Raw genomic sequence first — 17,053 nt, forward strand, 5'->3', positions numbered from 1 at the left:
TTCATACTAAAACATGTCAAGTATTCATTTTCAGTGCTAAGAGGCTAGAAAAATACTTTGGAATGCTGTTTTCCTTGAATGTACTTTAGGTATCTAAAAGCAGGAAATAATTAGTTTTGGACAGAAAGACACAAATGAAAACAATAATAAATAACTTGTAACTCTCAGGTGAGGAAAACAAAAACACAACCAACCAAAAAATCCTAAACAAATGGGAAAAAAAATCAAAACAAAACAGACTGAAATTTCTTATCTTTCACAAATGCCTTCTCCATAAAATACAGGAGACAGAATTGTTTTTGCAGCAACAGTTTTGCTAACTATGCATTAATTGCAAGATTCCTTTTTACTTCCCCATGTGAAAGGAAAACAGAAAAATCCAACATAAAATACAAGGCGGCCCAGAATCTCCTTTCACTGTAATATATATGGAACAAACAAGTGTCAAAAAAAGAAAAAAGGCAGAAAGACCTTATGAAGGTGTTCTAGAGCATATACTAGGTTAAAAAAAAACCATTTTATTCCATTTGAATTCACCTGCCACAGAACCTCTACTGTTCTCAGAGTACCTTTCCTTATAATTACATTTTATGAAGTACTGTAATCTGTTGTTTATGTAATCTGTAAGAGGTCTATAATTTCATCACAAGTTGTATCAGGTTTAAAATAAAGATTGGAGAACCAAAAGAGAAATGGAGGGCCAAACAGCTGAATTGTATGACAGCTTTGTATCTCTATTATGTGTCTTCTAACATAAATCCCATCAAATCATTTTTATATAACTTAAGTCTGACAAGTCATATTGTGAAACACATATGATTCAAAATCCTACCTAAAAGATGAGGTAGCAGGCAGGCTTTACCACAATCCACAGCCTCCGTGCCAGTGAGAATTTGGGCAAAGAAAGGAGAGGGGGAGGAAGGAGGGAACAGCAAATACTATAGGAGGATTATACAAATATCTGCAGAGCTGGATATGTCATTTTGCAGGATCCAGGACAATAAATCAAGACATTATATTAAAAAAAAGATTCAAAGTCAGTGGCAAAACTCCAAGTCCGGTGCTTAGAATCTTATTTGAGCTGCTGAGGGGGAGGGGAAGCCATGACAACTTCAACTACTGCTACCTTCCAGCCTCCTAGCTGCTACAGGACAGTTTATAACTTTCCTCCAACTGCATAAAGCAGTATAGATTCCCTTTCTTCCAAAATAGCTATGCTATCTTTCTACAGTACACCTTTCACACCTAAAAAACAAAGTGAGCAAAGCGAGCACAGGTCATTTCCCTGAAGAACACAGAATCTCTTGTTAACAGCAACTAAACCAAATGCCTGCTTCATTTCAAACATCCACTGTTCTTAAAATGTTTTACAAGCATCAGATCCAATAAAGCTGTTTGCTTGCAGATCCAAAAAGATGGGAGGACAGCAGCTGTTTACACTTATTATATGTTCAGAACATTATCTCCATAAGGATTCAAGGCAGTTTTTAAATAAAACCTCTAATTATGTACAAACTGATCACTATTTAAGAAATTCCAGAAAACCAGAAGAATCCACTTATAAATCATAAGTAGCTAACTGCTGATGTAATTACACTTTTATGATCCAAACAAGAGCCTACATATCTTCTAGTAAGAACTATGCTGCAAAGTAATCACAATGACATTTCTGCCTACTGCTGTCCATCCAGTCTTTAGCTAAGAACTAGACGAGTATCACCAATTATAATAATCCTTCTCAATCTTTAGTTCATTCAATTATGCTTGAAAATGGCTTTAAATCTGGGGTCAGTGCTTTACTACAAAGGAAGGCACTGTCTCTCTCATTTACTTCTGTCAGAATAAATCAGATGTTTAACATTGTTTGCTCTCTCACAACACACTAAAATAAAAACAAAAAATAAAAAAAGAGACAGCTATTCATGTGAAGTACTAGCAATTCTTAAAAAATCTAACCAGTCATATGGCATCATCACCGAATGTCAAGGGGCATTAACATTATTCTTAATGCAACCTATGTGAAAACTAGTATTTTTTTAAAATAAAATAAAATTGAAAAAAAAAAAAAGTTAAACATACTTCACTATCCACTAAATACAAATTCTACAGTCAGAGCTATACATCCTAACAGTTCTCATGAATTCTTGTTGGATTCTCAGATTTGCTAGACAGTCCTCACAGTATTTCCTCAAAATAATTCAGGTAGAAAAAAAAAGGGTGGAAAAAGACTGTGAGGGGCACCCCTACCCCTAAACTTCCTGAACTGTTCAGAACAGGATGAAAATTCCCTTAAAATAAAGAGATAAACTGAAGTTTGTCTTAACTTTGCAAGAGGTAATGGTTTAAAGAATTGGATATAAATTACACTACATATCAAAAATTTCTACTGTAAGTACAATGTTGCAATGCATAAAAGAAACAGCCATCTCCATTTCAATGATTCACAACCCAGCTTGCCCAAACATTTTAAAATTGCAAAGCAAAAATTGCATGGAAAGAGAAAAGAGCATTTGTCAAAGCACAATTTCATTTCAAACTGTCAATACAGCTACTGCTGGTAATCTTGGATGACTAATGTGAGAAACTAGATAACCCAGTGCCCCACCCTCTTTCCACAATCTGTAACTTATCTTATATTTTCATAATAACACAGCATTTCTCACTCAATATTACCAAACTAGATCACTCATTTGTAAAAGGTATGAACCTACTGAAGATATTTTAACATCCAACCATCTAAACATAATCTCAATTCCAGCCAAGGCAAGGAGAAAATACTTGCTTTCTCCTGCAGTTTGAACTGCTGATCTGCATGTAAAAGGCTGAGGTGCAATGTCTCGCTGCTATGTCCAACATGAAGCTTAAAGTGAAAAAAAAAAAAAAAAAACCACCCAAACTGCCTCGGTTCACTTGTAAAGGTCAAACTGCAAAAGAAAGGGATGGTTTTGCCTGTTTGACCACTGCTTTGCTTAGTTCCTCATTTGACACTCTTAATTTGCAAGAGGATTTCACAATGCACTTGAGTAATGGTATGTCAGTAAATGTCTACGAAAAAAGACCATATTAGCTTTCTTTCAGGAAAATAGAACAAACACCATTAAAAGTACTCTGATTTGCACAGAAAGCAACTAAGAGCTACAAAAATTTGAGGATTTGTTTAGTTCTAGGTTTCACATTATACCCTCTGCATATATGAATGATCTTTAAATGATCCAATATGATTGGTGAAACAGTCTGACATCCTTACAAGCAAGTATTCCTTGTAGGTGCTGCATGACCTGGTAAGGTAACCCACTGGGCATGCAAAACCAAGAAAATACATTCAGAGACCTCTCTGAAATCTAGCTTTATATGAATGCTACATAAATTATAAATCAACTGTTGTGGAGCCTAAGTGATGTTTAAATATCCATAATGCATTTGAGCTCTTGATGATTTAAACATGTTTGCATTAATAATAAAAGATGTTTCATAGATCAAATTTAAGATTGAAGTATTTCAGAGCTACTACTGAAGAAGCAAAAAGGGGGTAAATAATGCATTCCACTGACAACTGGCACACTTTTGGAAATACACAAGAAATTGATTAATATGGCATCAGGCCATGGCATTCCTACATCCAGCAGGCTGTGATGCACTATGTTTCTGAATCCAACTCCAAAATCACAGAATCACAGGATGGTTAGGGCTGGAAGAGACCTTTAAGATCATCTGGTTCCAACCCCTGTGCATTGGCAGGGACGCCTTCTACCAGACCAGGTTGCACAAAGCCCTGTTCAGTCTAAGATAGTTAGGTGCAGAATGTGGGGGAAAAAACCAGCTGAACAAGCAATATTAATGCATTATGGACCTTTTAAAAATAAGTCCATTAAGCTAAGTAACAATCTAGACTGAATTGTTGGGGTTTTCTCCCATCTACAAACATCCGTCCTTACCCAGCTGCCTCCCTTTAAAGCAAACTAAATATTTTGCAGATCTACCTTCCAACCAGACAAACTTCCTTTAGCTATCGGTAATACATACATAAAATAACCTCTCTAAGCAGCAAGATGAACTGATCAAAACAATGACTTATGTCAGCTAGTAAGCAAACTCCAAATTCTGCTCTGGTCTAATCGGTGCAGAACTGATCACGAAGGCAGCTTACTATTCACGAAAAGAAAAAAATAGACAAATGCAGAAATAGTAGGCTGCAGGGACAGATTGTGTGCTTTCCTCCTCTGTTGGATATCTGATATAAGAAAGCCATCTAGTGTTAACTTTTAGAAGTGAAAACTGCGCACAAAAGAGCTCGGGAGAATTTACATGTGCAATTTTCTTCAACTTTGCATGTCTTCTGCATCATAAAAAATAAAACTCGTTTCCTCTAGAAAAGCCACGCAGAAAGCAAATATTCAAACTACTAACGTATTAAAATTGCCCACCATCTAGTACTAAGCTAAGCTTACTGACCTACGTCGTGAACATTAATAGCCACATCTGAAATTTGCCAACTTCGGAGTTGTCTTTGTCAAGACTGTAACGCTGCTTCCACACTCGCAGGGACGTGCACCACCGCAGCAGAACGCTGCGGAGCACCACAGGAGCCCGACACAGCCCGACACCAAAACAGAACCTAAAGCAAAGTTGATCTCAGCTGGCTATCATTTAACGGATCAAATACTAAGTTTGGAGAACGGACTACTGAATACGTATCACAGTATTACAAGATAACAAAGACCGCAAAGGGATACAGGTTGCCCCTTATACACAATAACTCAGTCGATAGCATCAAAATTACTTAAGGAAACCGCCCGGTCTAAAGAATCTTTCGCTCTGCCACCCCAGACGCTTAGCTTGCACCGTCTGCGCCTGAAGACCAGCTCTACCCCGGAGATGTCCGATCCAGGCAAACTTACTCCCTAACTGCCATTATTCTTGAAGTGGGCTCCGGAGACGGAAGCACCGTGCCCGGGCGCGGAGGTGCCGCCGCCCCGCAGGTGACTGCCGCCCCGCACACACCGCCCCGCACACACACCGGCCAGGACCGGCGCGGCGCAGCGCATCAGGGCGACGTGCGGGAGCGAGCCACCCCGGGGTCGCGGCCGGGGCGAGAAGGGGGAAGGGGGGCCCGCGGCTGCCCGCCGCTTCTTCACCATCCCGCAGCCCCCCGTCCTCCCGCGGAGCCCAGCGGCACCTGAGGGGAGAGGTCTCTCCCCGCGGCACCCTCTCCCCAAACTGCTCCCGCGCCCTTCCCGAGAGGGAAGGCACTCATACGCCCGCGCTGCCCCGGGCACCCCGCCCGCCCTGTCCCCAAGGCGCCGCGGGGCACGGACGCGGTGGCCGGCGCCGCTCCTTACCTGGTGCTGCGGCTGCCGCTGCTGCCCGCGTTCCGGCTGCTCCCGCCGCGGGACCCCCATGCCCCCCCCCCCGCTCCTCGGTGAACACAGGCTCCGCTCCCCGCCAGCGGCGCGCGCTCCTCCCCCCTCCCGCGGGACGCCGGAGCCGTTAACGGGACCGGGGGGGTCCGCTCGGGGGGTGTCTTTCTCTCGCGCGCGCGCGGGCACCGCTTTCCCCGGCTCCTCGCGCTGCCCCGCTCCGCCGCGCTCTGCCCGGCGCCGGGTCTCGAGTGCGCCCCAGCCGCCGGACAGGGAGGGGAGGGGAAAGGCGGAGGGAGGGGCGGGAGCAGCGCCGACACACACACAACACACTCTCGCACACATCCGCTCTCGCCTTGCCCCGCACACCCGCAAGCCCCACCCCTCCCGCTGGCACCGCCTCTCGTTGGCCTCGCCGGCTCGGCCCCGGGGGAACGCCAACTCCCCATTGGCCACGCTCGCTGTCGCGCAATCAAAACACTAGGCTCCGCCCCGCGGCGTGCCCACCGCCTCCCCCCCCCCGCCCACCGCGGTGGGGGTCGCGGGACGGGGTCCCCGGGGTGCCGCGGGGCCAGGCTGCGAGCTTGTGGACGGCGGCGAGCAACAGGTGGGGTGGAGGCACGGAGGAGGGGAGATCACGGGAACAGAACCCGGCAACGAGCCGGTGAGCGCGGGCGGCCGCCCGGTCCTGCGGCCGGATCGGGCCCGCAGTCGCTGCCGTGCCCAGCCATGCCCCAGCGGAGCGGCGGAGCGATGCCGGTGCAGCGCGGCGCTCCGGCCCCTGCCCCGCACGGGCCCTCGTCTTCGCTTTCAAGACCCTGGACAACGCCGCCCGGCTCGGCCCGACGCGGCCCGCCTCGCCCTGCCCTTCAGCCCCGGGCCCCCCGCCCGGCCGCCCGCCCTGCCCCGCTGCCGGTACGGCAAACCGCCGCTGCTGCGCTCGTGCCTGGCCTGCCCCGCCTCAGGCTCTTGTGTCCCCGGCTCCTGCCCTCGGGAGCCCCGGGGTGGCGAGCGGTGGGTGACCGGGCCCCCCTCGGGCCTGCCCCTGCAAAGCTCCAGCTCTGTTGGCGTCCCGCGGCGCCTGTTCTTACCTCTGGCTTTCAACCGGAGACACCTATAGTGAAGAAACACCTGGCAGTGCAGCCCTCGGAATCGCCCCGTGTGCTCTGCCTCCTGCATACCGCTCTTAAACTGTACATGATCAGGAGCAGCAGGGCTTTCCCTCTTTGTTGTGCAGTCCTGAACGTGTATAGTTTGCCTGTCAAATAAGCCGTGGCTAGGTATCTGCATTTCCTCCACCTCCTCCATGCGTTCTAGTAAGCAAACCAAAGTCTGGTCTGGGAATTTGAATTTCCCTATTTCTACTCTGCGGGCCAGTTCTGCAAAGGGCTGTATCTGCAATCATAGGGCCCACTTCTCCACAGAGGTTGCAGAACAGAAGATGTTATCAGGACTGATGTGGCTGCTCCCATCTGCTACCCCAAATTAAGAGGCCTGCAATATCATTGGAATAACGCCTACTCCAACAGAACCCTACAGAAACAACTCAGGGTTCTTTTATGTTTTTCCAGCCCTCTCTCACTTGCTTTCCCCTCCGCCCGCACCCACCTCTCATGGGTATGTGACTTTCTGGTTGTACCAGTTCGCTCGGCTCTGGCGAGCAGGCTGCATGTTGACATGCACAAATATTCCACTGCCTCATAAACTTCTCCTCACTGCCTTCGCTTTGCTGGAAACAAGGCTTTAGTGGAAAGGAACTGCCACATGCATGCCAAAGATCCAAAACACCCCGGACAGGCCAAATTTGGGGGGTTGTTGTTCTTAACTGTTCCTTTAATACACATTTTAAATCAAGAAATATAGTCCTCAAAGCATAAATTTCAGCACAGGTTCATGCAGCTTTAGAACAAGCTGGAAGGTGTGAACATTTACTCTGGAAGCAGTGGCAAACATCGCGTTCATTCGTCAGTGTTTGGATGCCACCTTTTGTGTTACTGTGTTGGTTAAAATGGTGTTTTGGAATGTTACTATTTCTACCCAAAATCACTAGACCGGTTAGGCAGCAGGCTGCCTCTGTACTGAAGCACAACCACAGGAATAACATTATCATTGTCTTAACAAAGAGCCTCAGAAAAAAAATTAAAGAGAAAGAACCAAAACTGACTGCAAGTGAAAGTAACAGTGTATTTTCCACTTTAATCGTGTTACAGACAGTGTGCTTCCCGAAAGGTTCATTCCTTTAAAAGCTTGCCCAGAGAGTGTCAGTGGAAAGAGAGGGCATCGTGAGAGGTGTGAGTGTGCACAGAGCGTGGCCGGTCGGACTTGTCCCTGGTTTCTGTGCGGGCCAAGTTCTCATTACCGGCTGCTCTGGCTGCCTCTTTCAGCGAGCCCCGTTCACCACGGGGACAGGCTGCCTGCAGCAACTGCTGAATCTTCTCTCCCTGATGCCGTCCATACTGAGAAGGAAAGCTGGATAACGAGAACAGCGGCTCTCCAGACTCTCTCAGGAATTTCCTCAGCCAGAGTCCTCTCCTTCCCTTCCCGATTTCTCTTCCCCTTTTCGATCTCCGCAGCTAACCCTCGCCCCCTCTGCATCACGCCGGGTATTTCCGTCCCTACGCTCACGTTCAAGAGCGCCTCTCTGCACCCCGTCACCGACACCCCTCACCTGCCCGCGTCCACTCCCCAGCGCAGGGCCGGGCTCCGGCTCCGGCTCGGCGCTGCGGGGCCGCCCGGTGTCCCCGGGAAGCGCGCGGGGGCGCTGTGGTGCCCGCGCTGCGCGGGGCTGCCCGCAGCGTCAGCGGAGCGACATGGCGCTCCGGTAAGTGCGGTTGCGGTCCATACCCAAACCGGGGAGCTGGTACCATGCCCATGAGTAATAAAGCTGTAGTATTTCATATGCGAACACCAATGTCTGCGTTTACAAAACGGGTTTTCTTTCAAAGGCTTGTTTTATAAAGCACTTGTGGATGGAAATCAGCTTTCTCCAAAGATATTTCGGTGTTTCACCTACCATCCTAAAGAATGCTATGCTGAGAAAAACCTGACTGAAGTTATCTGTAAGTCTTGGCATTTCCTCATCCTCTGGGTCCCTACCAGGCTGCAGCGGTGAGGCCAACTCCTTCCTGCACGGAGGGAGAATTTGCACGCTGTGCCCGCAGCCTGTGTTTAGTTTGGACATGAGGAATGCTCAGGCGTTCTGCTGTGTGGTGCCTCCGAGGCTGACATCCACCATTAAAGAACAGACAACCGAGGCACTGCCCTCTGAAGAAAAAAATATTTCTCCTCTGACAGAATGTACTTCCTGACGGAGCTGTGATACCTTACTTAGCAGGTCTAAATATTTACAGCCAACAAGCTAAATGTTGTTTAGGTTGCAGTCCCAAAATTACACATTACCTGCCTCTTGACAAGATCCAGCACACTGATCTGTGTTAGGGTTTTGCTGTGAGGAGAGTCTGGAGGCTTGCTGTGATCACTGCTTTTTTTTTCCTTTCTTACTATTTTCCCTCTCTCACTTTTTTTGCCCTCCCACTCCTCCAGTATCATTCCTTTTTGGCTTCCAGGCTACCATCTGTGTACTCTCAGGGAGTCAACAAGAGAAGAACAAGGTGAAAACCAGAACACAGGTGAAAAGAGGTAAACAGGAGCTTCTTGCAACAGTAAATGGCTGTTTAAGCCTCAAGAGCACAAGAGCAAATGTGGTAAGAGGAATCCCTTGTGCAAACTAAACCCTGATAAATATAAAATGCGATAGAAGAGGGTGGGGAAGAAAGGAGGAGGCTGATCTCCCTCTCACTTCTAATTCTTCCAGGATGTATTTTACTTGAATTGTCTAGCGAAGGACACTCACTTGCCACAGATTTGGGATAAGTCACAGCAGGACAGTCCAGCCTTTGGCAATATGGACCGAGGAGGTATTATAACAGTTCAGCTATGGGCCAGGTAACAGACAAGCAGAAAACAGACAGAAGATATCCCATATGACACAGCTCGGACAGCTCTGATTAAAAGGAATGCCAACTTTTTCCTGCAATATCTTTTCACTTTTCCTGTTCATATTTAATTTCAAAGTACTCAGCTCAGCCACATCTGAAGCCAGTTTTCAGCCACTATTAGTACACAGGGAATTGTTCCAACATTGCCTACAGACTGTTTGTTTCCAATGACATGAAGACAACTCTAACAACAAAAGTGGACTCTTCCATTTGTTGTTGGGGAAGTGGGTCAGAGTGGGATCCTTGGAAGTGGTGCAGGAGAAAACATCCGGTAGCCACATGATGAGGCATGTTTTGCTGACACAAGGCACTCATGAATAGGCAAGCTGAAGAAAGTTTAGGTTTGTTTCCTCAGCCTTGGGCATAAGCCTGGAATCCAGGTGAAGTAAGTAAGCGCTGAGCACATCTCACCAATGCATAAAGATGTCATCTCACAAATGTTTCTGCTGACATTGCTCAGTATTTCCTTATGCAGTTAATGAGGCGAGGTGCTCTATAAGGGAATTCTGGCAATTCTTTGGATCAACCTCAACTCCCTCTGGTCACACCAGAGGAAAGCTGTGAGCAGGAAGGCAGCTGCTGGCTTCACACACACCCTGTGAATCACCATGCCATCCTCAGGCTGGTGCGAAGGTCAGTACTGCAGGCAAATCTCCAGACTTCATGCTTCTGTAGATCCAGCAGCAGAGCCCTGGAGCAGCACACACAGCAGAGCCCTGGAGCTGCCTGGGGACACAAGAGCTCTTATTCCAGTAACCACGACTGTTTGGAAGTTTCTTGAACCTCTGAGTAGGCTGAGGGTGGATTTTGCTCTTCTAACCCCAAGCTGACCTTTCATTTGGACATTATGTGGGTGAAACCACGTACTCACCATCTGTAAAGTGCCTATTTCACACGTTGCTCTTAAAGCACAAGCACAGTTTACCACAATACTAATATTTCATCCCAGTGGCTTTCCTAAACTACGAGCCATTCAGTGAAACAAAACATCCTCTGTATTCTCTGAAACTGGTTTTGAAAGCCCAGATGGCAGAAAATACTATTGGTTTTAATTAGCAATATCCTTCACATGAATTCCCTGTTAACCGAAGGAGCATACTATATTTCATCTCACTTCCTCTAGTTTACTTACTACTGCCTCTCTTCTCTGTGGTTTACCAGCAGGAAACCACTGGAGGGGACATACCCAGATAAGATTAAACAGCATAATATTATCATCTTTACTATAACCAGGCTGACAGTTTTTCTGCTAGATGCTGAAATGAGATTCACAGCCATTTTGGCTTCCATTCACTGCGGAAAGAAGCCATTCTTTTAAGTCCACACTGTTTCACTAATTCCTCAACTATTTCACTTGTGACAGGCCTGTTTTCTTTTTTTGAAATTCGCTTCAGACAATAAGCTATGTTCTCCCTCAATGAATGCAACAGGAAGCAGAACCTGGGTGTCCTGGCAGTGCGCGTATCTCCAGGAGTAAGACTATGGTACAGCAAGGCAGCTGTAGCCTCGCTTCTGCTGAGGAGCTCTTGGAAAGCCACCAAGTGGCTTCCTTCTAGTGGTGGTGAGACAAGAATGTGCCTGACTCCATACATTTCTAGCACAGATTCCACCTGACACAAATGGACACAAAACCTTAAGAGTATAGATGTGAAAGAAGAGAGGCAGAGAGAAGCAGGAAAAAGGTGAATTTGTCTTGCAGCATGCTGATCCCACTGTGCCATGGGTATTCCCAGTCTGAGTTCCCTGTCCATTGTCATACTGGGTAACACAGAACCACTCTGCAGCAGTGTGAGTTCACCTGCATAAAGCCTGTGAAATTCACAGCCACCACATACATCACTTTTCAGTGGGACTGGAGCAATAACAGCCAATATCTAACATCGATGTTCAGTTTCTATTTGTAAAAAATCTCCCATGGTCTTTTATGCGATTAGTACTCTTCTGCATTGCTGGCAAAGTGCTGCTGTGCTCTTTATCAGAATCCTTCAGTGACCTGAAAAGACATCTCTAATCTCTTTGCTGTTTCAGAGATACTGAGACTGCATTCATTCCCAAAGAATTTCTTCTGCCAGGTAACAGAAAGTTCACCCAGTAAGGGAATCTCCTCACTGTAAATAGGTTGCAACATCCGACTCTGCTGAGGAGGGAGGGGAAAGGACTGGAGTAAACTGGCATGATGAGGCATGTGAATGAAATCAGCCAGGGAGAAAAGACAGCCTAGGCATCAATGGACAGGCTGCTTCAGCACATCCCTCGGGGAACTTTTGCTGGCAGGTCTCTGAATGTCTTCATCTTAGGTCAGGAAAACTGATAATATGCACCAAAATTCCATTATAATTATCACTGAATTCAGTTTTTAATATGACCACTCCTCCTTTTCTTGGTTGCTATTAATTTCACAGGCATGTTTTCTGGGACTGACATTTTCCAGACTTGGTTTTAGCACAGAACAAGGTTGGGGTTTTTGAAAGATGAAAGAAAAGCAGCAGAGCTATTAAAGCATGTAAAGACTATTTTCCACATGGACCAACCAGAAATTTTGCACCTGACTAACTCAGAAAAATCTGAAATTAGAAACTGTAAACAAAATTATTTTGTAAAAATACTTAGCTCTTGATATAAAAATGTTCAGAGCTAATTTTTTTAAGAGGTTTTAAAGCTTTGGCGTTTCTTAGTTGACAGTTTTACTATGTTCATTAAAACTTTCATTTTAAGATGCTTTAATGAGATATAATTGGATGGGTTATTTCTCAAATGGAATGAAATATTTAGATTAGATGGTTCTTTCAACTGAGGCAGGCTGAAAAAAAGACACTATGAAATCACTATTGATCTCACTACACTAATCTAATTTATTTGAGAGAGACTTAAGACAGTGCTGGAAAGTATGGAAAATCCATTGATAGAGAGATTGGTCTTTGTTAAGGACATTCCACTGGAAGAAAATTTGTTAATATCTTTTCAATCTCCCATAAATTCTTAGACTTTAAAGTTCTAAAGGCCCGTTTGTAACAATCTAGTCTGACCTCTTGTATGTGACATGCCATTAAATTTCTGTGAGTTAATTTTTGTTTCAACTAAGTGACTCCTAGAAGAATTTCCAGTGATTCTATATGTATTCTCATTGATGGAAAATTCACTGAAGTCCTTGGTAAATTGTTTCAATTACTTTCACTGTTAAAAATGTGTGCCTTATTCCAAGTTTGAACTGCCTGCCTTTCCATTAATGTATCTTGTTATACTTTTGTCCACTATGATGAAAAGTTGACTCATGCTGTGTGCTCAGTGCTGGTACATACAGACTGTAACTCTGTTACTCCTCAATCAGTTCTTTTATAAGTGAAATAGATAGTGCACTCAGAGTTTTTGCTATGATCTGTTTTTCATCTCCTATAATAATTCTCATGTTTTTTCTCTGAATTGTTTTTTTTCCAAGCTTGTTCTAAATTCCTTCCTGAAATACAGGAGCATATAGATGCCATACTCTCAAGAGTCCCAGGGAGGTGTCTTCCTCAAGCATGATCTTTGTTAAGTTGCTATTCAACTGTTCAGTTACTTTTCAAATTGTTCCAATACAATCTAAGTTCCCGTTCTACATTGCACCTCCCAGTTCTCCTTTTTAAGGCATTCAGTTTGAAACAGCAGAATGACAGAAAACAATCACAGCTTATTCTGTAGGCCTATTATACAGCATTGCTCTGCTGACCAACATTTGGAGTTGAAATACAGAACATTCTAATTCACAGGAGGATTCACAAATCTTACAGAAGTCATTTGTTTTAGTTCAGCAAACTGTTTCTAGTGTTGCATCAAAATGCAAATTCACTTACTTTTGATGGTTCACACATGGCCCAAAGCTGTATTTAACTCTTTACCTTTGGGGTTATGTGGTAGATGATGAAGCCTTACTTGGATCCCGTACACATGAAATGTGTTTCAAGATTAAGTCTGGCTCACATGAGAAGCAAAAGTGAGTAATCTTGAACCTAGGCCTTATAGTAACTTCTGAACTTCTGCTCTTGTTCCATGCTGTAGCATCCCACTGATAGCACAGTTTTCTGTACTTTCCTAGCAGAAAACACTCTCCCCATCCTGGAATTCACAAAGGATGCAAACTGAGAATCACTAAAGTCTAAATGTTTGCCTTTGATTTGGTGCCAGACGCAACATGTATCTGGTGTATCTGCTCATAGACTTTGGAGAAGACATCTGCTTCTGCTCACGGAAAACCATTGGAAAGAATGATAACTTGGATTTCAACTGCTCAAATGCTTGAAGAACCTGGACACACCCTTTGCCCACATAGTGTGTCTCCTGCTATTTTGTAATTGCTGTATCTTGTCTTTCATCTACCCCACAAGCTGTGGGCATTTTTCACAAATTACCTCTTCTTTGTCATCCCCAGCTCCATTTTCTCGTTTTGCAGCCTGCTAAATTGGTAACAGTGTAGCAGGAAACAAAGAGTTTCTGACTCATCTATCATGAGACATCTAACAGTTCAGTGAGGTTTGTTTTTCTACTATGACTCTTCACCCGGCACTTGGAGTAGTATAACAACATTACCTTTGTGTTTCTTCTGACACTGCATTAAAACTTGCGAATTCACTGAGTACTCTGCTTCAGAAATGAGCAGGCCAAAGAAGAAACATTGCGAATACCTTCAGGCTTCTTTGTGATGAATTTAGAAGTGATTCAGACCCAATTCTGGAGTTCTTTGACCTGATTTTGTTCTGCACCAACAAGTTACTTGCATGACTTCGGCAGCAAGGCTTGGCACTCCAGGAGAGCCAGGGCAGGGGCAGCTTTGCTTGGTTGTGTGCCCGTTCTGGGCAGACATTCTGCACAGGGGCAACAACAGGTTTGAGCGATAGAAGTTTGGGGTGGTCATCCTAAGGGGGAACATTATAGTGGAGGCTTTATTGCCAAGCCAGCTGATGTCAATTTGAGCAGCTCTGCTGCCCACAGCTACTTAGGTGGGCAGAGTCTGCAAAAGGATCCAGTTATTAGGAGACACATTCACACTGCCAGAACTGGAAAACAGGGACATTTCAGGTTCTCTGGGCTGGTTGGTCACACTGGCGGGGCACCATGATAGGGTTATGACAAGACACACAAAGCAAATACCTATTTGGTCTTTAACTACTTGTGTACTTCAGAAACTTGAGAAGACAGCTGCAGCTTTTTTTTTTCTTTTCCTCTCAGTTTTATCATTTCCATTTGTAGCTGTTGCTTTTTCCATTTTATGCTAGAAAGTTATTTTATGTGAGTTACTGGATTTGACAGCCTGCCACTGTGGACGCAGAAGTGGAGCAGCCAGGTAACCACACAACCTTGCTCTTTGGCCTGATTAAAAGCTTATCGATGTTGTAGGAATCTTTTAGTTTTCTTCAGTGAGTTTTCTATCAGAGTCTTACAGCAAGAATCTGGTACACAGAAGGGAGAGAGAGGTAAGGTACACAGCTTTCAAATGCTGGACAACATTGGTCTTTTCCCTCTCTTCTCTCTGCATGAAAAAAGTCACAGTTGTTCAGAGCTTGGGTACATTTACAAATCACTGTGGAGCTGGCCTAAACTTGGAGAGGCTGCCGTAGAGCCAGAGCAGGAGGTGTGCCAGCCAGGCGGTGCAGTGCGGTACTCAAAATAGCAAGCCCTGCTGAGGGGTAGGTCTGTGGAGTCTGGTAGCTTAACAGTCACGGTACAGGGCTGTACTGCTTTCAGGACACATAGGTCTAAATATAGCAGTGCTAAATTTAGTCACACGCCTCAGTGCAAACACACACATCAGTGCAAACACATCAGTGCAAACTTGGTCAAAAGTGGGTCTTTGTATGGGGCCACACAGAACAATGCAGACATCCCCATCCCCTTTTTTCATGGTTTTATTGCTGTTATTCTAGTTTGCTTTCTCTCTTTCACAAGTCAGATGGAGGCGAAATGAAAAGATCATTCATCCATTAAATGGATCAGTGGAACAGTAGCATTCACTATGGGGTTTTGCCTGTTTTACTGATTGGTTGATAATGTAATTACGTTTTGCATAATAGCCAAAAGTGAGCAGGCATGTAGATCAAGTTTCCAGAGAGTTTTCCACAGATTCAGTAAATGAGGTAGTGACACTCAGGTAATCTCCTAATTCTTGTTGCTTTTGAAAGGCTAGTATTTCTGTAGATACTATCTTCTAAGTTTTGTTGAGCAAGCATGACCATACTAGGAGAGAACTGTTTCTTTCGCTGGCCTACTTTGCTTTTCACACACATTACAAAGGGAGATTCTGGCTGCTCAGAGATTTCTCCCTCAGTACAGTGAGCTATTCTGCCTCTCACTTGTCAAAACAATGTCACTCCATGGTGAGTTATAGAAAAGCTGTAAATTGGCTTTTGTTTTTGCACTGTGCCTTTTACCTTTCCCCAAACAGGAACTCCCACCTCATTCTGCATATGCTGTTATTGTGGATGGAGCCAAGCCCAGATACTCACTGCATTAGTGATCACCAGCTTTTTCCTTCAGGTTACTCCAAACTTAAGAAGGGTTGGGAAAAACAGTTCTGAAGGACCACTCAGTAAAGGAACAAAGACAATTCAAAATAAAGGAAAGGAAAATGCATTTAGTCTGGTTATTTGTTTTGGCAGTTGAAAGTTAATTTTAATTATGCCTAATGCCTCATGAAGTGCTGTCTTACAGCCAGTTAAAACAGGCCACTCTTGAAATAATGAAGACATAGTAACATGCAATAATGCTGCTGTGCATACTCCTAAATCTGTCCTGAGCACTGAGGAAAATCCATCTTTCCTCATGCAAACCGTGGCTCACCCTGGTTCAGTGCTAAATATAGCAACCCAGCTTTAGCTCTGCCATCTCTGTCTGGCTCCTTGACCACAGTGGCTTTCACTGCATAGAATGTGGCAACCCAGATGCCAACCTGCTTTGCACAGTGGTGAAGAAAAGGTGGGAGCCAGCACCCTTTTCTGCATGGGCTGATCCTGAGGAAGTCAAACACAGTTGCCAGCCTTGCTCACAAGTGTGGCACAAGGCATCCCACTTGGGACACATCAGCGCAGGGACCTCATAAGCAGAGCATCTCCCCAAGACAGGCCTACATGGGACTTCTCCTATGCGTGATGGGAAGTTTCTTGGAAACAGTCTAACACTGGGTTCACGAGCAACCTGCCAAGTGTCATGTTTAAAGCACAGAGCACCTTGCCCCCTGTTCCTCAGCAAGCTGCTTCAGCTCTACGACTGCCTCTTGGCAGCCCTGTAGTACAAAGATGCAGCAGCAGCAGCGTTGTAGCAGGGTTGCAAGGCACCATGTACTGCAAGCGGTGCTACTGCAAGCAGGATGGGTGCAGAAGAAAAGTGGTGATCATGGAGAGTCGAGGCGGTAAATCAGGGACTCCAGCACAGACAGTGGCCCTGAGGCAGGTTGCCAAAGGACTAGCAGCAATCCTTTGGGAAGGAGTGTAGAGGAAGACAAAAGCACCCGTAGGTGAAGCTTTCTTGCAGAATGGCTTAGCGAACCCCAACATGGGAGACTGATTAATTTCTGCAGTCTGCCCCTGGCCATGTGGGCTAGTCATAGTTTTATTTTTTCAGACAGAAAGGTACAAAACACGCTTGCCTTCCTCAGTATTCTGAAAGTAATTACCTAGCTGGCATTGCTTCTCTTAGATATCACTCCTAGCTTACTCACCCCAGCCCAAC

At 45.2% G+C, this 17,053-nt stretch overlaps 1 protein-coding gene across 4 annotated transcripts in view; it reads right to left on the reverse strand.

The window, feature by feature from the left end:
- SIPA1L2 (signal induced proliferation associated 1 like 2) overlaps positions 1 to 5,738 on the reverse strand; it is a 142,730-nt gene extending 136,992 nt beyond the window's left edge. For all 4 annotated transcript variants that reach the window (XM_030499657.1, XM_030499656.1, XM_030499655.1 and 1 more), the window contains exon 1: positions 5,340 to 5,738. The gene's annotated coding sequence lies outside the window, so the exon portion shown is untranslated. The remainder of the gene's footprint in view (positions 1 to 5,339) is intronic.
- Positions 5,739 to 17,053: the final 11,315 nt, after the last annotated feature.

The sequence above is a fragment of the Strigops habroptila genome, chromosome 10 (genome assembly GCF_004027225.2).
Source record: "Strigops habroptila isolate Jane chromosome 10, bStrHab1.2.pri, whole genome shotgun sequence".
Lineage (NCBI taxonomy): Eukaryota > Metazoa > Chordata > Aves > Psittaciformes > Psittacidae > Strigops > Strigops habroptila.